Raw genomic sequence first — 23,253 nt, 5'->3', positions numbered from 1 at the left:
AAGAATTGCTTGTTGCTGTTTCTCTGCCCTGCAGCACCCGACCTGCCCAAACTCCCCACACAGAATGCTGACTTGTCCCATGCTGGTGAGCCTTCAAAGCAGGGCTGAGCCCAAGAGAGAAAGGGCCAGTGACCACAGGGCTGCACCCTGGAGGCAGAGAGGGCTGGAGAGATAAAGGGGTTGGCTTCCTCCAGCACTACAGACACAGAGAGCTGTGATATGTAAAGGGACCACGAGGGAGAAGGACAGCAAAGAGTCTTAGGGAACAACTGCATGGTGCTACATGCATGGACAGTGCCACCCTTGGGGACACAGAACCTCTTCCAGCAGCAGAGACAGACCCCTGACAATTCCCAACCCACTGCAGACACAGATGCATTAAGCACCATATCAGCCTCCTGGTCATTGTGTTATCCTAGACAAGACATTTATTTCATTTAAAGCTTACAAACTCATCCTCACCACAGACTGGAATTGCAGAGTTTCAGAAGAAAATGCAAATGGGTTATATTCACTATGCAAAACAAAGGTAAAGCTCCAACCTGATTTAGTTTCTAGCATGTAAGCCTTACAAAAAACCTAAAAAAGAGAAAATCCTTAAAACTCCTGGCATTTTGGTTCAGGGTTTTGTTTGTTTATTTTGCAATAAAATGTTAATTATTTGAATTGCCATAAACAATTCTGGGGTGTCATGCAAGCCCCAGGCCGCCAACCAGCCATTTCATAGGTTGTAGTCAGCTTACTAACCAGCAACAGGCCAAGAAACAGTGCGTGGCTGATGATGCTGACATGAAACAAGGCACTTCCAGTTCTGACACCTGTGGGACTTTGATGAGACTCTTGTCTCATCCTTTCCAAGTTAACGGCTTGTTTTCACTCGGCAATTGATTTTGTGATTAGCCCCTTAAGACATCAGGGTCAGCAAGGACAAGTCTGTCAATCCACCAGAGCTGATAACGATGAGTGAGATCTTTGCCTTGTGTGTGGCTTCTCCAGGTTTTACTGAGTTTGCTGCCACTCCACCAGTAACACGGCCAGAGAAATCCATGCCATCCACATTGACTTTTTAAGAAAGCCTTCTGCTGTACAGAATCCTTGCTTGCTGTGTTTTGAGAACAGCACATCTTCCCTCTCTGTGTAACTCCGAGCCCAGGCTATGCACGAGCTCAGATCACCAGGTCTGAATCACACACGCCTTGTTTCTCCCAAAGGCTCCTTCTCAGACCAGAGCTGAGTAGTGATGGAGAGAAAGCAAGCAGTGGGTCCTGCTGGCACTCCTGCTCCAGGAATGTCTGTGGGCAGCAAACACAACCCTTCCCAATTGCATTTGAAAGCAAACACAACAATGAATCCATCCCCAGCCAGGCCCTGCAATCTGTGAGGCTCAGACAGGGCCTCCCCACAGGCCACCAGTGTGAAGCTCTTTCACAATGAGCTGTCCGGGCTCACGCCACCATTGCACCATCTGAGGGCTGACCTCGCCACCATTGCACCATCTGAGGGCTGACCTCTCCAAGTCCCAGTGCTGACCTGCATCTCAGAACACCCTTTCTGGAGCCAACACACTCTCTATTCCCAGGATGGCAAGGGAATGAAGCAGCCACTCATGACTTGAATGTTTCTCTTGCCACTGATGCCCAAAAAGATAGGCTAGAAATAAAACCCCATAGACTGGCGTCTACAGAGCAGGTATTTGTTTATTGCAGCACTGGAGGTGAGGGAGATTTTCCCCCCTTGTCAGGTGCTGTGGTTTATGTATACAGTAAGTGTTGCTTAATATTGCTATGCCATTATAACATTATCATATATGCGCCAGAACTAATTCACATGATGTTATCTCATGGTTATAAATAGTTCTTCTATACTGTGCTTGTGCTTCCCCAATTTAGGTGGTCTTGGGGGTCTTCTGTGATGAAGGCTCAAGGTCTTCCTCACATCTGAACTTCTCAGCTTTGTCTTTGGAGCATGCGTAGTTATGGTGTTCCTTGGTCTTCCTGGATCTAACCAGTCTAAAGTATTCATTTTGAGGTTAATTTGCTTTACATTTGCCAATTTCTCATTAGTACATCCTGCTGCTTCCCAATACAGCTATACTCGTCTACTTTTGAAACTATTCACCCGGTGAGTTTCCATTTATTGAAGCATTAAGCAGCTAGTTAACCATGTACTGGCTATTACATTGTATAAAGAGTTTGATTCAGGTTATATAGGCAAAGAAAGTTATGATTCAGGTTATATTGGTATCTTACAACTCAAGCTATGTTGTAACTTTGACTCAAGTTATATAGGCATCACCACAATACAAGACAGTCAGGATTTTTGCATTTTTGGAAATGTGACCATTTTCCATGCCAGCATGCCAATGACTGGAACAAAGTAAGCAGAAACCTAAACAAGAGACTGAGACACAGGGCTGCTGTCAGCCATCGAGATTGAGAAAAGGCTCTAAAGGCCACTGCAGCAAAGATTTATTTGAAACAAAAGCAAAGCAAAAAAAAAAGAGAAATCATTAGTAGTCACTTACAAAAGGTTCAGAGAACTTTATAGAAAAGGGAAACTCAACCCAAAGTCAGCTCCTAATGACAGAAATTCCTATGAAGAAAAGTTCTTTGTGCAAAGAACAGAGAAGAAAGATTCCTGTGTCACTAAACCTCTTTCTCCAGCTTTTCACCAGTGAGAAAACACCTCATTAACAGTTAATGTCTACATAATGATTGTATTTTACCAGCACCTGATTTTTCTAATCTTGCCCAGCCTTGTCAGTAGACATTGCAACTTCCATCACTGCACTGTCTATATAACCTGTCAATATTCCCACCTTTCAAATACAGCTCCAGACCATCTAAGCCGTCCTTGTCCTCAAACAACAGCCACTCATGTCCCACTTGAGGCTGAAGTTTACCATTTGCAACTAGGTGTCTTTCAAATCCCTATAAAATACCTAATATTTAAAAAGTAGCAGACAGCACAGATGCAGTTTATCTGTCAATGAACAATGCAGCCTTTCCCCTTTGAACTGCTCTATTTCTCCATGAGCAAATTGAACTTTCCAATGAAAAACATTAAGTCAAGCTTGTTGAATTTACGCCCTCTTCTCATTTTAGACCTCCCTCCCTCCCATACCAAACTACTCTCCCATAGGCACAGTGACATTCTGTGGTGGTGACAGGTTGTTGTGTCACCACAGTTTCTCAATTCTCACTCAGGAAATTCAAAAGCAGCTGCTGACACGAGCTGGGACAATTGTACACTCACTCAGTTCAGTACAAGCTGCTTCTTCATCACAACTCCTCAAGAGTAACAAATGGATTAATGGAGAAAGTGGGAAAATTTAAACTTACATGCCTCTGGCATAGATTAAATCCAAAAGAAAGGACAAAAGAGATGCTTCCAGGCACATTTTCTTCGTGATCATGCTTTCACCATTATTTGGGATGTGCACATGGGAAAGAGATGGATCAAGCAGAGCTTTGACGCGTGGTGTAAAACATCAGCACCTGCACTCAATCCTTCCCAAAATCCCAGGTATGTTGCTCTACTCTGTACTCAAATTCATACAAAAAATGACAAAGCAGCTTCTGTGCGAGGAAGAAGACTTCACTTCAGCTCCCCCCTGAATCCACAGGCTCCAGCGGTCTGGGTTTGCCAGATAAGCTCTAAGCAAGAATGTGAAGTGGTGCTGCTCCAAACCCAAATCTGAAGTCTCTGCTGCCAGCCCATCACTGCTTGACTATTTTGGTCTGTGATGGATGACTTGCCACTGCTTGGAGCCTTACAGAGGAGATTAGATACCTCTCCAAAATGAGACATTTTAATCTGGTTTCTGGAAGAAATCCTGCACTGGGAGGCATCAAACACAGATTTAGCAACCCTAATAATTCTTTCTGGCCTTGAAAAAAATTCTAATCTGTAATCTGGGAGTGTTCAGCATCTGTTATCCACAGCTGAGATTACAACCATGCTGCAATCACATAAACCTACACAAAAATCTCACAAAGGGAAAGAGGTGATAACTATGAAATGCTTAATAACTACTGACTTGCTGGTCAACAGATGGCCACTGCAAACTACAGTGCATCTGGAGCTCTTTTCTTCCAGAAATCCAGACCAACCTTGACTAAGCAGCCACCAGACATCTGCATCATGTGCCCAGTACCTCAGATGGCCCCACAGCTCCATCCCTGAGCACCCACTGGTGGGGACAGAGAATTCTTACAGCTCTTCTTCTATACAACTTGGGGCAATGCACACTCCTACCCAACATCCCAAGGACACACTGACCTTCATTTGAAGATGACACCACTTGTTCAGAGATCAGATATTCCCTACTGCCTTCCCTCAACAGAGGAGCTGTGCAAGACTGCAGCTCACATGAACTTCATCTAGTGAAAAATTGCTAACACCATCTGAAGACAAATTAAAAACTCAAGAGTACACATGACTGCTTGGACTTGCATTTCCCTAAAGTCATCTTTGCACCAACATAAATGCTGGAGAAGCTGGAGAACATGAGAGCTGGAGAAGGACTTCTGACAAGAGCATGGAGTGACAGGACAAGGGGGAATGGCTTCACACTGACAGAGGGCAGAGTTAGATTGGACATGAGAAAGAAATTCTTTTCTCTGAGGGTGGGGAAGCCCTGGCACAGGCTGCTCAGAGAAGCTGTGGCTGACTGGAAGTGTTCCAGATTCCTAGAAGTGTTCAAGACCAGATTAGATGGGGTTTGGAGCAACCTGAAATAGTGGAAGGTGTCCCCACCCATGGAGGGGGTGGAACAAGATGATCTTTAAGGTCCCTCCCAACCCAAACTATTCTGTGATTCTACAAACTGGATCAAAAAGTTCATCTTGGAGCCAGCCAAACTCAGCAAAGCCTGTATGATGATGCAGAACCTCCTTCCTTATCTGGTTAGAGATCTTCCAATGTGTGGGCTGAATCTGATCATCCAATGTGGGATGACTTTGGGTGCCTCAGTATCTGCACCAACACAAAATCACATTTCTTTCCTCCAAATGTTTTGTTCACACAATTGCACCCATTCCCTGCCCAGGTCCAACACCTTTAACCCACTACCAGAAATGCAATTTTGCATTGCAGGGAGGCTCTGGGCAGCCGATGAACCACATCACACCTTCTCTGACCCCTGCTGAACAGGGAGAAGGCTCAGAGATGGTGACGTTCACTTGTTATTTCACAGCTCCGATTTTGAGCTAACAAAGTGGAGCCCTATTACTGAAGGTTTAATTATGCTAGTGCTTTTACAACCATAGATAGTGCATTTATCCATCAAGAATTAAAAGGCTTAACATTACATGGAGGAGGAAGAAAGGCAGAAGACCACATCAAAGGGACTGCAAGGGCTTTGTTTCACATTAATTAGCAGGAGGACTAATGCCAAATGTGCAAACAACACTGGAGAAATTCACTGTGGAGATACAGGGCCGCACAAGGTGTTACAGCACAAACACTGTGAACATTCCCCTCCTTTGGGGTGAAATCCCTCTTTCACAGCAGGCAGTGGGAGCTTTGGGGCTCAGCAGTGTAACCAGAGGAGACAAATCTGCTGGGAGCACCCAGCAGGGCAGGAGACAGACACCAGCAACCCACATCCCTCTATTCACCAAGGGTTGAAGCAGCTTCAAAACACTCCTCATGGCTTCATACTTAGCTCAATAACCATGGATAAGTGTGGCTCCCAAATGTGCTAAATGCCTGAAAATCCCACTGAGTTCAGCCAAGCTCTGAGGTTCAGCACCTTTGGGATGAGAAAAAAGCCACCAAAACATGACGTATTTTAAAGCAGGCCTTACATGTATCATGCACGTTTTGTTCAGACCAAACCCTGTCCTTCAATGTGCACAATCATCTCTTCTAGAGAACATGAGCAGTTATAAACAGTCTTAAAGACAGGCCTTTGATCTGGTTCCCAGTTATTTATTGAGATTCACCCCAGAGAGCAGTAAAATATAAGAACTAGTTGGAGAAGGCAGATTTTACATTTTACCAAGTTTAACAGAGCAGAGAAAGCCATATGCATTTTAAACATCCTTTACACTGGCTCTGTTAAAATACAATCATACATTTTAGAGCAGAAAAGGTCCAAAGCATTTCTAGACAGTTGGGATGTCTCTGCATATTTCAGAGCCCCTCTGTGCTCTGTCATTCACCTCCAACCCTCAGCAGTAGAGAATGCCAATGGAAAACAGAAAGATGTATTATACATAAGCCCAAGCTGCTTAACAAAATCTGCTCAACTAAAAAAATTACACACACACACGACTTTTGCAAGACCAGGGACCCAAGCAGGGTATTAGCTCTTCATTTACATTCAGCCCTAATCTAACATGTCATGAAAATGGCACAGGAGGGAAAATGAAACCAAAAAAACTTCCAGCCCCTCTCTTACCCCTGAACTACCAGACCATCTGTAGTTTCAAAGAAATTCTAGCAAGCACAGCTCAACATCTGCACCTCATTAAGACCCAATTTGAAACAATTGCTATTCCCTATCTCTCCTGCTTTTCCTGGGTAGAACAGCTTTGATGTCTCCCAGTTGACAAAAATACCTAAGAAATAGGCATTAAAAAATATCAACTGGAAGGTAGGAATTCATTCACATGAACAACAGGTATCAGTGTTCAGCAAAAAGAAACCAGAGCCCTGCGCTCTCACGCCTCCCCCAGCCACAACTACTGTACAGGGCAGGCAGATGCTGCCTCACTTCTTCATAACTCCTGTTTTGAGCAATCACCACTCACTCAAAAGGCACAGCCTCTTCCAGCCTGGGATTGGGAATTGAGGGTTCCCTGTTATCCCTGGGACGGCATGACCATAACTTGCTTTGCAAATCTTTGAGACAATTGCAAGTTTGATTTGATATAAGCAAGTAATGGCAAAAAAAAAATGTGAACCCAGGTGATTCATCTCTTGCAGATCTAAACATCACCTTTTCTTTTCTTTCCTCATACCTCAAATATGATTTTGGATGTCTTCAGAAGACCCACATTTTTCTCATGACATGTTAAAGGAAAGGCAATTTAATCAAAATGAATTAGTTTCAAGTTCAATACAGTAGATGCCTGGTATTTTAATCAACAGGGCAATGACTTTCCACTTTTTTTACCTACAAAAGAATATGAGCATGTTATGAAAAATCATCCATCAGCTTCCAAATAATCCATGTAGTTGAAAAGCTGACATTCTGCCCATGTGTTTAATCCTATGTGACTCATACCCTTATTCTTACAATGAAATTATTATTTCAAACTTCTCTTTGCTAAGTCAGTCTCTGTAGGTGCCACACATGAGTTGAAAGCTTATGAAGTCAAAGAAGGCCTTTGGTTTTCAAGCTAAGTCAGCTGGTGACCAAATGGCACACAGAACCTTTAAATGCAGATTTCATAAAACAAAGCAGTTGCTTGCCTCTGCAAAACTTTGCCCAAGCACAGGCTTCCTCAGCTAAGCCAGAGGTGGCTGAAAGCTTATTTAGCATATGGGAATTTTCTGGTTTGTTTTCATCAGAATACAAATAAGAAAGACCAATCCTTGTAGAAGTGTGGAAGAAAAAAAACAGAGCTAAACAGAACAGCCTCAAGGCTCAGATGATCTAGAACAGAGCTGCAAGAAAGGACAAGCTCCCCTCCAGCCAGAGACATGCGGTGGCAGCACGGCAGCACCACAAGATACAACCTAATTGTGTTTGGCTCTGATGTTACCCACACCAAAGTCCTGCCTGCCCAGTGGCACAGCGACCATTCTGCATTTCACGTTGGAAAACCATTGCAGGTGAGGGGCTGGATGGGGAGACACCAATACACACCTGGGCAGAGCAGTGCCCAGCAGTGCTGCTGCTCTCCGTGGGCTGTAGCAGGACCCCCCTCCCCTGTGTCAGCACTGGTGAGAGGGCACAAGGTCCACCAAGCCACAGCCCAGCAGCCAAGAGCTCAGATTTGTCAGAACTTGGGAGAACACCCATTTCATCCCTACTGCTTCCCACTGCAAGAGCCCCTCTTCGACCTTGGCTCTCACAGCATCAAAAAAAGAAATGACCCTCTTGCTTTGCAGGCAAATCAATAAGGACAAGAGAAGGCACCTCCCTCACAAAATAGAAGGGGGGGAAAGGGGGCACCCAAGCACAGGGTCCCCCAGAAAGAGCTGAGGTCTTTGACTCTGCAACTTCTGTAACCTCAACCCACACATAATCGTTCAGTGGCAAAGGAGATGGGGGGAAGCGGGATGTGTCCTTGCCCTAGCTGGGTTTGGCACAGACCCAAAAATTTAAAGACCAGAGGAAAAGCAACTTAAGGAGATAAGATTTACAAGTAATTGGAAGATCTTCCACCAATTCGACAGACAGGGACCAGGTCAAAACCAGATATGAGTTGCCAGTAAATTTATAGCATCCTCTCACCCTTGTTGTGCAGAGAGGCTTTTCCCAGAATTTCACACTAATGTACACAAACTCGAGGAGAAAAATACCCCAGTAACAGTGCTTTGGATTAAAACCATCCCAATCAGCTTAATGAAGTTTTAAGTTGCATATTGTGCTGGCAAACATGTCTTCCCAAATCATAGTTTATAAATATTTACAATTTCTGCAGTAACAAAATGTGAACAAAAAAAACTGCATACAGCTCATCAGGAATGATGTTTAATGCCAGGCACAAGTCCTTGGACATGCAGTAGTTTCAGTTTCTTGCCCCACAGATGTTTCAACACATTATTTAACCTACTGCCACCATCGTGAGAGGGGTTTAATCCAGCACCGTCCTTGGAAGAGGTTTTGCTGCTCGCTCCCAGCTCCAGCCCCATCCAACCCTGTGCTGGCCCAGTGCCAGTATGACTGCAGGGTGAGCCAGAATAGAGCCACAAGAGAGACTACTGTGGACAAATTGAGAGACCAAAGTGGGACTGAATCCCTAACAGTTCACGCTAACAAAGGGGAAAAGATAGAGGGACAAGAGCCAGCACAGGGTCAAAAACCCTTTGGTTACAATATGAGTAGATCTGGTTTGTGTTGCCTGGGGAAATGTGTTACAGAGAGGTTTCATGATGTGTCTAAACAGATCTAGGAGCAGGATTTCTCCAAGAAAGGCCCCTTCTCCCTGTCATTGATCTCCACCTGGGTGGAGATCAATGCAGAGACCCCCAACACCAAAGTGCACTGCCATGGACAGAGGGACCTTTTGTTGGTAGCTTATTTTTCATCAATTTGCTGGACTGTGAATCCAGACTGGAGGTTCTCCCTTGCACTCTTGGCTGATGTGCCTTCATGCATGACCCCATACATCTGTACACATGCATTCACATGTGTAAACACATCTGCAGAAAAATAAACAGATAAAACTTGAATCTGGCAGAAGCCTTGGAGATGGTCTCCTTGGAAGGCTTCCTACACACCAAATCTGAGCAGGATGCTCCTCCTTGTCTTTCCTCCCCATAAAGACCTGGAACACACAAGCTCTAAGAGACCAGAGCTTTAAAATAGGGCATTTTTTAACTGTAGCCAAGATCAAAACAGATCCCCACAATCCAACCACCACCACATGCCTAGAAACAGCCAGCTCGGCTGTGCCTGCCCAAAGCTGGAGAACAGAATTTGCTGAGTTGGCTTAGCTTGTCCCCAGCTTGAGCAAGCATTAAATAAAGACTAGGTAGGCTCCTCCTACGTCAACGTCCCATACAAAATTTATCAATGAGAACTGCAGACTTCCAGGAAAGTCACAGCGTTTCATGAGAGCAAGGACATTTTCAGTTTACATAACTGGATGGACTTCCGAAATCCCTGTAAACTAAGAGAGGCAACTCAGCTTAGAAGTATCTCCTAATTAAAAGCACTAGTAAACCAAGTCTCACGCATGGATATAAAACAGCCTGAAGAACCAGCAGCTGCTGAAGAAAAGACAATAAACACCAAAACACCCACACATACCTTAATCCTCCTTGCTCGCTGCTCCAGCATCTGCTCTCATCTTTTTTCCACTCTTTTTAGGAAAGGGCAAGAATGAACCATTTTAGGACTCCTGTTACTTGGAGGTATTTTTCCAATCACTCTAAGTGCACAAGGGAAACTTTTTCTGACCACATTTTGTCCTCCCAGCAAACATCCCCCCCACATCTCCATACTGCTCAGGGCACCAAGCTGCTCCAAAGTCCAAGAGCACCTGCAAAAGGGTCTGAAAATGCCTTGGGCTGACCCAGCTACACCCCACAGCCAGGCATAAAGAAAGAAGTGAGTCCATACCCTCCCTTTGTGAGCTGCATCCAGCCATCACATTACAAACAGTGATATTTACCCTTTTTATTAAGCTACTTCTTCAGTGATTAAGTAACACTTCTCATTCTCCTGTAGCAAGTGGAAAAGGGATAGTGGGAATCACTTCTCCATAACACTGGTAGTCTCACACTTGTCCCAGCCCACTGACAGTGAATTTGGAAATAAGACACTGCATTCTATCTTCAATGGTTCCAATTGTCATATTTTAAACAACAGCAAAGCCACTGTGAAGGATGCTATCCCTCAGGAATCCATCAAATACAAGAGGAGCTTCCGCACAGATACCAGGCAGCACAAAGCCAGGATTTTATCAGGAACACATTTCCGCAGTTCTGGAAGTCCAGGGGTTTTCCTAATTTTTATGAGCTCTCCATATTCCAAGACAGCTCTTGTAGTCCAAGAGTAAGAGCTACTCTTTTCGGAAAAGTTTTAAGTTACACCCTTTGAGAACACTGTGTGCCATTGGGTTTACCCTTTAATTTTTTGGATGGTTTACTCTAAATCACAAAGTCTGCTGGTAGCTGTCCTGAGCCATGCAGCTGGTCTCCCAGGAAGCAGAGTGCCATGAGGGGCAGAGATACCAGGGACACCAATTGCCTCCTGTCACCCACCTACACTGAGTTAAAAATAATAATAATAAAAGTCCAAATATCTCATCAGCCCTCTGACTTTTCCTCAGGCTTGAAAAGGGATGCCAGCAACAAGCATCATCTTCCTCCAAGGAAAGCTGATCTTCCAGCTTGAGAGCTCAGATGCAAGCTGTAAACAATGCTATTAATTCTCCCCCATAGCCATTTGTTCTTCTCTCTCCAACTCACTCTGCAGAGCTCAGCCACTCTCCTGGCCAAAGTGCACTAAAACCAATCTTGTGTGTGGCAGAGGAATGCCTTTGCTTGAATCTACATTTACTATTGCAGCACAAAGCTTTATCATAGCTCAAAACACTGTACTGCACAGAGATTATAACATCTTTGAAACCCACATGCTTTGTTTTGCTTACCTTCTTTAAAAATCCAACCAATCAAACCAAAAAAACCCACAAAAATTTGTGGAATCACCCCTTCCCAACATCCTCCTTCTCTTCAAGAATTTCCTTGCTACACCCCCCCCATCACCTGGGAAATTTGCTCATTCCTGACACTTTTTTCAGCAATTCCATGATGTTCCAGAAGAATTTCCAGCAGCAAAAACAGAGCAGCTCTACTGGCTTGCCAGTTATTTGATAACCTGGATCCAAAACCACTCCAGCCTTTTGTTCAGCATCACAGCTGACAGAGCTGCATTTCTCGCACCTTCTTTCCCTGCTTTATAGGATGTGTTATTGCACTGCTCTGACAGAACAGAAACAGCACTTTATGGCCACCCAGAGCACAGATCATTCAACATCACATCAACTGTTCTACACCAAAACACTGAGGTTGCAAAGAAAAATCACTTTGGACTCAGGATATTCAGCAACTCGAGGGAAGGGCTGGTGGTACAAGAAGCAGCATGGCTACAGCAGTGACTGTCTGACTGTGGAGGGGAGGTCTCTGCAGGATGGAAACATGAATGTTCAAAAGCAGGTCTGTCTTTCATAAGTGTATCTACTAAAGCAATGGAAAGATGCTGTCAGTGCCCTGCAAACATGTTACTGGTGTACCATGAGCATCACCTGTGTCTCATGAGCCACACAGAGAGCACACTTGTCCCCATGAGCACAGGACAAGAAATCCTCCACTCAACAAAGCCTGTGCAAGCACAGTGCTAATTACCTCTGTGGAAGTCATTTGTCATCAAAAAGCCCTGACCAGTGTTGCCAAGGCATGAGCTGGAGATGGAATTGCAGAATGGTTTGGGTTGGAAGGGACAATTGAAGGTCTTCTAGTCCAACCCCCTGCCATGGGCAGGGACATCTTCCACTAGATCAAGTTGTTCAGAGCCTAGTCCAACCTGGCCTTGAATATTTCCAGGGATGGACCATTCACTGTCTCAAAGGCAGTCTCTAAGCACAGGCCTGTAGGGTTGTTAGCCACAGGGTTTGATCCTTTCTGGCCAAGCCACTTTGGTGAGGGAGCCACACTCAGCCCAGCAGCTCAGGCTGGGTTTGGCATCTGCTGTTTCTTGCAGCAGACTTTGGCTGTCACCAGTGCAGTAATTAGGCTGTCCTGGTAATGACAAGAGCAAAATGCAGTGTATTTAAGCCGACTGAGTTGGCCAAGAAGAACCTCCTCAGGGACCCTCTTGGGAACTTGAGCTCTTCTGGTTGCCCAAAATGGTTTTACAACACCCAGTCTGATTAAAGAGATGTAAATGCAGCCTGACACCACTGCTTGTGGCTCTCAAGCAGCCCAGAGCCTCTGTGACTGATGGCACCAATGCCACTGCCCACATGTCAGAATTCAGCACATATTTAATCAAAATATTTTTAATGGCAAGCATCCAGCTAAGTAAGAGAAGTGTTTCATGGCCCTGATTACAGCCCAAGTCTTTGCCACCAGCAACGAGCTGGACATTTGCCCCCTTTTTAAGTTCAGCCAATTGCCAGGGTTTTAGCCTGCCATGACAGCCTAATTCAGTCCCAGTCACCACCAGGCAGAGAAACTGGGGCATAATGGTTGGTAATTTTTGGTCGGTTTGGAAAGGCTTACAATCAAATGAAAACCCCCTCTTTCTTAACATTAAAAGAGCTACTGCAGAGATAACCAGCAACAACAGCTAAGTACCTACGTCAAACCATACACCACAGTTGTGATCAGCAGATTGAATGGTACATGTCTCAGCTTTTCTTTAATTTTCTTTTTTTACCAATTAGGTTGATTAAAAACAGGAGGATGCAATGACTAATTCCTAAAATAGAAAAGGTTGAGTCAAAGTGACTTTGGCAGACAAAAAGCTGTTGAGGGACACAAAGATTTTGGCTCTGCAGAACTTGGGCTTATCAAGTTGCAAGCTGCCAATTTCAGACTTGGACAAAACCACAACTGTCTAGTTCAAAAATTTTTACTTGCTCAAGCTATTAAGTTTTAAGTCCCTCAAGAGGATAAATTTCTTTAGGAAAGCACAGAAGCAATGGTACCATCTGAACCCATATACTTTAAAATTGCCTTTTAAATCAACAGGGCAAGAGACATGGATCCAAACAGACCTTGAGGTACAAATTCAATCCTGTACTTATTCATGGACTAGAACACCAGAAGCTTTTCTATATTTTTTCTTTTTTCCAAGTTATAGATGTGGTTCCTCTCTTAGTGTGTAAAACGAGAGCCCAGCCACAGGTTTTTAATGCAACCCTCCCTCTGCCTCAGAAGACATCACAGAAACTTCACTGATGATGCCAGTTCAGACAACAGTATCCACTCTTTGGTCTTTTTACTGACCAAAGCAAACCAAAAAGAGAGCTACAATATTGAGAGAACCAGCTTTTCACATGGCTTTGTCCTCAATCCTCAACTACTCTTGTGTAAGAAGAGAATTTTTTCTATTTCCCTGCTTGTTTATGGACAACTCTCACAACTCTGGATTAAAAAAAAAAAAAGATCATTTACAAAGTCTAGTGTGGGCAGTCCATTCAGAGTGCAAGTACCTTAAATGCCATAATTTTACACCCTTACTGATCATAGTAATTTTGCTTTGAAAAAGACTTTTCACTATTTTCATGAAGAGTTTCCTTGTACATTTCCCTAGATTTAGTTACATGTGTCACTCCTGGCTTCAGTTTAAAAAAAAATGAACATATACTGATCAAACACACACACTTCTCAAAGCCAGACATGAAGGGCTCTGTACTTAATCAAGTATTAATACATTTTCTCTGTTAACACAAAGTACTGGTGCAACCAGTTCCTCCTTTCTGATGCCTCCATTTTCAACAGAGCACAGAAATAGCAACTTTTTAAAATATTTGAGTCCAAGCAATGCATGTGAATGTAATTGCTGGGGCACTTCATGTGCTGCAAGGCCATATTGCAAGATGATTGATTTCTTATGGCTGAAACTGTCATGTTCAGGCAACATTAAGCTTTGAGTTACAGTATTTAATCTGCAATGTGTCACAAGAGCTAGATTAAAGAGGACAACGGCATATTCATTTCCAACCCCGCAAAAACTCAACAGAAATACACCAAAGGCAACAAATTAGGGAATCTGTGTGTCTCTTTCCCTTTCCTGGCTACAAAACACCACTAAACATGTAATTCATTCTGTTTGAGGAGTCAGAGGAGATGAAATACTTAAGTCACTATGGATATTTATTACTCAAAAGCAACAAGGGGAGGGATAACATTTTCCCCTCAGACCCCCACAGGAGTCTGGGGCTGTGATACAGCTCTGGCTGCATGTGCCAAACCCCCAGGGAGAGTGAAATATCAACCAACATCAGCAGAACAGGTTTGAAATACCAAATTATCTTCTTAGCCATCAAATAAGTTCCCCAGTGAAAGTATTGCCCAGTACAGCACAGGAAACCAGTTTCCACCCCATCCTAAACCAGGGATTAGAGTCACCAGAACTGTGTTTTATGGTCTGTTTCCAAGACCAGCTTTAGTTCACAGCACTTGGTAACATAATATGAGAGTTTTCTTTAAGGAACAGCTACTTTCCTCAGATTTCTAGGCTGCATATGAACCCAAAAGACCAGATTAACACATCAATTAGTTTGTACAAACCAAAAACACTGAAAAAATTACTGAAACTAAGACCAGAAACAAGTCAGAATTAGGGGATACACTACCAGCATCAACACTGGGCTGAGGTACAGCGCAGGGAGAAACTGGCAAAGCAAAGATCTGCATAATTGGCTTTACCAATGGCTGGCTGTGCTCTGCATCTCTGTCAGTCCCCATCACAGCCAAAGAAATGGCTTAATTAAAATGCTCTGATTTCACTTAAATGAAGTATATACCAGCTTTATTCTCAGGTTACCAATTTAAAGCATGAGGCTAAAACGCCTCATAAAAACGCTGCAAAGCCTAGAAGTGCCAAAAGCTATAAGGAATAAGGGAAAGCAATTATCCATCAGTTTATTTAAACTTGTTCACTGAAAATATTTAAGCAGGAATTTCACACAGAGATAAGCCACTCAGTAAGGCTGGAGGTTATGGTAAAGATATAAGGTATTGTATGTGTGCAGGCAGAGGTTACGGCAGAGAGCATTAGGTCTAGATGGCATTTCCAATTTAATCCACTTTTTCAGTTGCAAATAGCTTTATGAAACAAATTTTGCAAAGGACTAAAGTTTTCCATGCACTGTCTAAGCCCAAAGGCAGTTTTCCTTGTAAAACTTTAAGCAACATTAAGTCGGACTTACGAGCACCAGAAAATAAGAAAACACAAACCAGGTTTTAGAGAACCCATTGGTTGAAGGAGGGGAAGCAAACTCATGGGAAAACTTATTCACAATTATCTTTATTTAAAAAGCAGAATACTTCCGAACATATGGGCATCTGCAATTCCAACTGGGAGAAGGGAAACCTCTGGGCTAGATAGTCCACACATAATGAAATATGATCCCTTCCTCAAAGGCCTGACAATCAGGGCTAAATCCAGAGACCCAGGCAGGCCAGAAAAACTCAAAATTATTCACTCCCAGCCAAGATTTTGAAATATGGAGAAAGAACAGAAAATAGTAAGATAATTAACACATATTATATTAATTAAAGACAAAGTTAAAGACTCTTATTAAAGAAAGGCAGTATCACAGCAGTGTCATCAAGGTATTTAGGAAAGAAACTAATGTCTCAAAATAACAACCCTTAATTCCCCTCAAATTTTATCTTTGTAATTAATATTTCGTAATTTCCTTTCGAAACAGCAAGCAGGAACCTGCCATTCCCCACAGCTCCCGTTCCCTCCCCCATTTTTCTTCTCTCAGGAGAAAAATGTGATGGGAAAAAAACTGTTTCTAAGGAAAGTAGAGCAATGCTTTCACATGCATTTCTCTTCAGTTATTCCTCTTCTCCCAGCCTTACAATGTAATTTCCTCTCCAAGGTATTCTTTATCACTGGAGATTAAAGGCACATTTTGTGGCTGTTTGATTTGGCCTCTGCTCAGATAAACAAGTAAACTTGAGGAACGCAGAAGTCGACAATCAAGATCAGTTGAGTTGACAGCAACCAGATAAAAAGAAGCAGGTCAGGGTCTGTTTTGCCTCATTTTCTTACACATCTTCTTATCCTGCTAACGACAGGCCTCTGGGAGGAGTTATTGCTCACTTACACAAAACTACCATTTTTTAAAAATAAAATAATTACCTTCTGGAAGAAAATTTACAGCTGAAGTCAGCATTCAACAGCACCAATTTTATAGTTTACTTTTTGCTGGAAATTAAAAAAAATAAAGAAAGGGAAGCTCTTCTACCAAGAAGTTCACACCACAGGTAGTGATGATTTTCCTGTCCCCTTCTGCCTTCCTCACGTGCTCTAAAGAAAAGACAAAGTAGTGCATGTGCTGCCTTCCCTGCTCTGAAATGACAGAAGATGCAGAGGGAAAGATTTTAGAGAGCCAGCACTGGGAATAAGTGATCTGCTATGCAAACAAAAATACACATGTTGAACTATTCAGGAATTTTTATTTAGATGAAAGCCACCACCCGTGCACACAGAAGCAAATCCAGAGTGCAGCCCCACCATGCTGCACTGAGCTAAACCTTGACACCTTATCCCAGCCCTCACCTCCCCAAACCACCCAGCTCTGTGTGAGCTCAGCCTGCATAGGGCACGGTTTTGGGAAAAATAACCAAACCCATCCACCATCCCCTTCCCAGACCTCAAGCCCCTCGCACAAGGGCTGATGCAGGATGCACCTATGTCCTGTGCCTTGACTTCACCTCCTCCACAGTCATCCAACTCAACCTCCACATCCTTACAATGTTACAAGTCAAAATTTCAAGAAATAGCTGTAAAACCACCTAGAGCAACACTACAACACAGAACTGAGGCAGCCAAGATCAGCAGCATTCATTCTGTGCTAGAGAACTTTGCTTCTCTTTAGCCCAACAAAGGCCAAGGAGACACAGTTTTGTTTCAACCCAGTTACTTACTACAAAAAACAAGCTGCTAGAAGCTCAAAGTTCTGCAAACTTGATCAGCTCTAAAGGATTAAACTTCCTGCATCTCCAAAGACAAGCATGGCAAGATGCCCGTTCAGGAAAAGTTTGCCAAAAGGTATTTTAGGGCCATTTCCTAAATTTGTTCATTCATAGTTTTATTATTTCTTTTGGCTTTTGAGTTTGGGGTTGCTTTGTTTTTTAATTAACCATTCAAGAAACGGGGCTAGCAAAAACCCTTAATTTTAGGCTAAAAACCCCCCAAACAATAACTGAAGTTCCTGTAGCGAGAAGTTAAAAAAAGGCATTCATTGTGTTCTGCACTGGGAGTTTTATTGATGGTTAAAGCTGATGTTCAGTTCAGCAGAGCTGAGGAAACATAATATTCATAAAAGAAAACAGATTCAAGCTAAGAAAATAAAGACCATGAATTTGCACCTACCATCATAAATAGATTTAACTGAGGTAGTTTAAGCATAGAAAGGGAAGGAGAGTTTTTTAGAAGGAAACAAGAAATCTTGATTCCTAGTGGATTTACACAAAGTCTCTTGCCTGGTTGGACCATATCAGAAGGGGAAGATGAGAATTCAGGAAAGCAGAAAGAAATAGAGTGCTAAGAGATAAAGAACTTGTTTTTATTATGGGATTATTTCTCTGAAAGAGTGGCCCAAGGGTAACAGAAGAACAGTTTAGAAGCAAGTCTTTTTCAGAGCAGAAGGAGTTTATAGTTTTCCCTGCTGGACCATGAAAGAGTCATGTAAAGTGCAGGGTTGAGCTCTCGGCTCGTGGCAGATCTTAACTCCAAAAGGGAGGTTTTGCAGGAAGCTGCCCACCAGCCTTTTAGAGACCCCAGCACACAGGGCAGCTCCTGCTCTCTGCAAATGTGCTGCTGGTAGATACAACAAACTGGAGGATTTGGTGTTAAACTACACTCGAGAACAACGTGACTCCTTCAGCCTGACCACAAAAATTAATGTCTAGTAAATGTACCTTCAAGCCACTTCAAACACACTGGTGCTGCCCATATTGGTGCAGGACGCAATAATAAACTCAAATCCCATGCGTCTTCCCACCATCCACCCAAAAGTGTGCATTAGGAGGAAACACAAGGCTAGGGACCAAAACAAACCCCCATGGTCTGAGTCCCCAGGGCATCTGCCCTGCTGCAGTTCACCTTGGGGAACAAGAGAAAGGTGGATAGGCCACGACAAGTCAGGGGAGAAGCAAAGAGCTTCACTGATTCATGCAGCTGCTGCCAGAGAAAAGCCCAGCAGAGAGCTGGGGTTACGGGCTGAGAACGAAACTGTCTGCTTGAAGGAACAGAATCCAGCCAGAAAGAATTTAAGATAATTATAGGAGCATTTGGATGGATCTTAATGTACTCTTTAAAATAGCTTCCATGGATGGTACCTTGAACTGAGGTCGGGGAAGGATGAGTCACTGTGTTTTAATACCTCCATTAGCCTGTCCAAATGGGATGTACTGGAAACCCAGAGCCGAGTTTCGCTCTCCAGTAAATCTGAATGTGCATTATTTTGGCAAAAGAGCACATTTCATTTCACAAGCTAAAAAAAAAAAATCACTTCTTTTGAAACCAGAATATAATAAAGTGAACAAGAAATACACAAACAGCATGATGCTCATTTACTTTTTATGTAGCCCAGAAGGAATGTAATTTGAAATGTGAACTTTGGCAATTCATCACACAGCCTTTCAGACTAAAGAATTTTCAAAGAAGAAACTAAAATGAGTGAGACGTTTAACATTGAGAAGTGCCTACCACAAACATCAGAACTATCAAATCGAAGGAAATTTGCCTTAAATGCACCAAGCTCAACTCATCTCCGGCACAACTCTCCCAACTTTGAGGCAAATCTGGCCTGCTGTTCTGAACACACCCATGGAATAGTATCTATATCATCACATCCTAAAAATCAACAGATTTATACAGAATAGGATTTTTAATGAAAATACTTAAAGACTGCAGGTGACAGAGCAATTTAAACTTGTTGGATAGGTCACAGCTACCCAAAACTTGCACAAGAGTTAACGTGACTGCTGTGTTCATCACTACTCTGTTGGATAACACAGAGGATTTTTAGTAAATATCTACACACAGGACCTATTTCTGAGCTCGCTTTTGCTTACACAGTAACTTGTTGTAAAGAAATAGAGGTTCCATATCAGTGATTTTCACCTGGGACAACTGGGGTCATCCTGGACAAAGTGTCCCCTGGGCCAGGAGAGTACCAGGAACACCCCAAGCCAGAGCTCCTCCAGACAGGATAAACTGTGGCAAACCATCGCATAAATCTGTTTTATGCTACCACTGATGGAGAAACAGAGGTTTTTCATAGGATACATTGAAGTAACCAGCAAGCCCATTCACTGCTTCCACTTAAAATTAATAGGCAACCTTGCCCTCCCTTATCTAGGCAGCAATTACTTCCTAATACGGGCAGGGAAGTCATGCCAATTTTGCCCTCTGGGCCTCACAAAGCACACAGCCTAATTCACATTATCCGGGAGCAGCCAAGCCAAATATTTTTTAGAGGCAGAGATATTCCTATATCTGCTCTCATTAAGCAATTTCCTGTGGTATTTACTGAGTGGCTACAGTCTGCCAGCATGCCTGGCAGCCAGACCCCTCCCAGTCCCCCAAGTTTTTTTAAGGTGTCTTTTATTATTATTATTACTATTATTAATGGGGGTTTAGTGGCTAACAGTGATGCCCAAACAGCTGAGAAGTCTGGACAAGAAAGCACAACCTGACTGTTGCCAGAGTTATTCCTGCTGCTGGCTCTGCAGGAGTCTAATGGAATGCTGCGCTCATCCACCCCAGTAGGAAAAAAGAAATTAAGAGTAAAAAAACACTAATAATTTTTTTAAATCCCCAATAAAAGTAACCTGCTAGAAAATAATGAGAATCAGTGTCAGACTTCTGTCAAGCAAACAAACTCCTATTTCTCCTGTTATTTGCCAAGTGTACCAATCCCACCTAAGCTTTCTGGACTCCTGCAATCACCAACCCAACTTATTTCACACCTTATCCATCATTCCTCTGCAAGTTTTGAATATAGCCATACCCTTGCTTGCTGGCTGAGGTGGTAATATTTGACTCCAATATCACTTCCTGGAAAAATAAGAAAAAAAAAAAGAGGTAGAAGTGACTTGAAACCTTCATATTTTACAAATTTCTGACATTTTAGGGTCTTATTTCTGTTAAAAATTAGTTGTTTTGCTACTGTTAGGCGTAGACATGGACATCTAGTGAGGACTAAACTTCTCCTGCAATTAAACAAAGCAGCTGAAAGGGTTAGTTAAACATTACAGCACTCAAACTGCCAAGCATGCAGTGATTGTTAGGGAGGAAATAAACATATCCCAAGATAAGCACAAATTGGATTGAATTAAATTTAAGTCAGGCTGGACTTACTTGGTGACAAGCTCTGCAAGGGGACTGAATTCATAAATGCCTCATGAAAACGGGAAAATTTGATCCGAGCTTGCAAGATAGCTCCAGTGGCCTGTTTTTCACCACTACAAATTATCATAATTTTCTCCTATTTCTCTACAAAACATCTATTTTCTTTCTCTTTCAGAGACCAACATCATCACTGTAGCCAGTGTGGTTATACACTCCAGTTCGCTGCCAAAAGTGGTACAGAGGAAACCCTTCAGATAAGAGCTGATTTTTTATATCTTAACAGAAAAAAAGCAAAAGCATTTTCTCCACACTAAGTGGTCTTAAAGATGGGATTTGAGCTGCTCTGGAAGCATTTATATAATTGAATTATAATTTGCTTCATTTAGGCTTGTGGTCTCTTGTGCGCTGTGTCCAGTGCACAAATCAGGCATTTTGTACAATTCAATTACAGATATACTCAGGAACCTTTTAATATCATATTAGGTTTCATAATTGATTCCTGCTGTCAGCATTCAGTCTCTGGATTTGGTGAGCCCCCTCAAATCATATGCAAAGTCTAACGGTGAGTTATTTCAGATGTTTATAAGTTTAAAAAAAAGATATAATTAAGTGTAATATATAGGTTAAGGCAGATTCTAGGGATCAGATCATAATTACAAAAGTGGGCATAAGTCTCTCCATGTGTGCAGAGTGGGAATAGTCAACAGAGCAGCAGCAATTTGTACTTGTGCCTCTTTCCTTGATATTTAGGCTCTGAATTTTCCTTGGAAAAAGAATGTATACACACTATTGAGAGTTGTAAGGCAAAATGTAGAGTGTAATTGGTCCTCTCCTACGAGAAAACAGAATATTTGTATTTTTAGAAACTGGAAAAAACTCTCAGTAGTACATCTGCTAAACAAACATGCTAAAACTCTTGCCTAAAGTAATGGAAAATGTCATGCTCTGCTGATGGAGCAGCATAGGCAACAATTCCTTTAAAAACTAAAACCAGGTGTTAACACTCTGGATTTCAGGAAGACCAAGTCCTTCCCACATTAGTTTACAGAATCTGAGTGAATCGTAAGAGTTTTTCCAAAGAATCCCCATTTCCCCTCTGTTCTTTGGTCTGCTCAGGCAGCATGGAAGAGCTCACTTCCCCCAGAAGCTTGTTCCCTTCCAAAACCATCTGAAAATCAGAGATTGTGTAAATGAAAATTTTTTTTTTGCAATTAGAATAGCTTCAACAACCAAAAACAAGGGCAGGGTTTTGAATTACCTACCAATTCTTCCATGGAATTTGCTGATGTGTAGGTTTTTGCAGAAGTCTTACCTTCCTATAAAAAAACCTCCTTATAAAAAGATTATTTTTAAGTGATTAAAATATCCTAAGTGCATACCAAAACATGGGAGTAGCTTAGCAATACCAAAGCTTCCCAGGGCTATTCTCCTTGTCTTTAGGTTACAGATTCAGCAGAGCAGATCCAACTTTGCTCGTAATTATACCTAGAATCATTATTATTAAGGCTGGAAAAGTCCTCTAAGATCACAGAGTCCAACCATTAACCCAGCACTGCCAGATCCACCACTAAACCACGTCCTCATGTGCCACATTTACATGTCTTATGAACACCTCCAGAGATGGGGACTCCACCATTCCCTGGCCATGACAACCCTTTCAGTGAAGAAATGTTTCCTTGCATCCAGTCTAAACATCCCCTGGAATAACTTGAGGCCATTTCCTCTCATCTCACTCCAGCACCTTGACGTGTTTTTTGCAGCAAGGAGCCCAAAAATGAACACAGGATTTGAGGTGTGGCCTAATCTGCAAAAAATTCACAGGTCTTGAAAGAGTCACATTGGGTTTATGCTTCTGTAAATCTCAGCAATATTGCATTAAACCAAACCTGAGCAGCCCTGGGGTCAGTGTTCTGTCCCACCTCTGTCAAGGTGCTCCAGCCCACCTGTATCAGTTGCCCTCTTTCCACAAGTGGAAAACCTGGAGAAATTTCTCCCGCTCTGCTTATTCCCTTATCTTAATCTCTTGCAAAAATGCAAACTTTTGAATAATAAATTTCATAATTTGTAGAAAGTGGTGACCATTACACACTGCCCTACCCACAAGGCACTAACCTGCCCTCTAGAATCAGACCAAGAAACCAAGCTGGTGCTGTGGGGAAAACGGGCAGAGACACAGAACACAGGGTTTGACAAAAGCAGAGACTTCCATGCAGCACGTATCCACTTCAAAGCCCAAATTTAGTAGAATGACTGGTACTCCTTTTCCCATTTGTTTTGTTTTAATGGTTCATGTGTGCAGTTTCATGAAGCAGCATCCAGTTTTTCCCTGAAGGCTCTTAAAAACAAGCCAATGAGAAGGAAACCTCTGAACAGCTACCTAAAGTGAACCTCCAGAGTTATCACAAGGACCAGTCTAAGTTTTTCCCCTATATACTGGGGTGGGACAATAGAAGACAAAAGCTTTCCACCTTCCACACCATGTGTTGTGTGTTTAAAAGAAAAAAGTAGTCTATGTTTTCAACACA

General features: G+C 42.7%; 1 protein-coding gene across 1 annotated transcript in view; it reads right to left on the bottom strand.

Moving 5' to 3' along the window:
• The window catches only part of COL23A1 (collagen type XXIII alpha 1 chain), a gene marked incomplete at its 5' end in the record, with an annotated part of 188,572 nt that overhangs the window by 133,552 nt on the left and 31,767 nt on the right, over window positions 1–23,253 (bottom strand). The gene's annotated exons all lie outside the window — the stretch shown is intronic.

The sequence above is a fragment of the Corvus kubaryi genome, unplaced genomic scaffold, assembly GCF_017639235.1.
Source record: "Corvus kubaryi isolate FWS band 111438036 unplaced genomic scaffold, C.kubaryi_AGA036_p1.0 split2-37374, whole genome shotgun sequence".
NCBI classification, from domain to species: domain Eukaryota; kingdom Metazoa; phylum Chordata; class Aves; order Passeriformes; family Corvidae; genus Corvus; species Corvus kubaryi.
The sequence above is the reverse complement of the archived record's forward strand: the minus strand, read 5'-3'. Positions and strand labels throughout refer to the sequence as shown.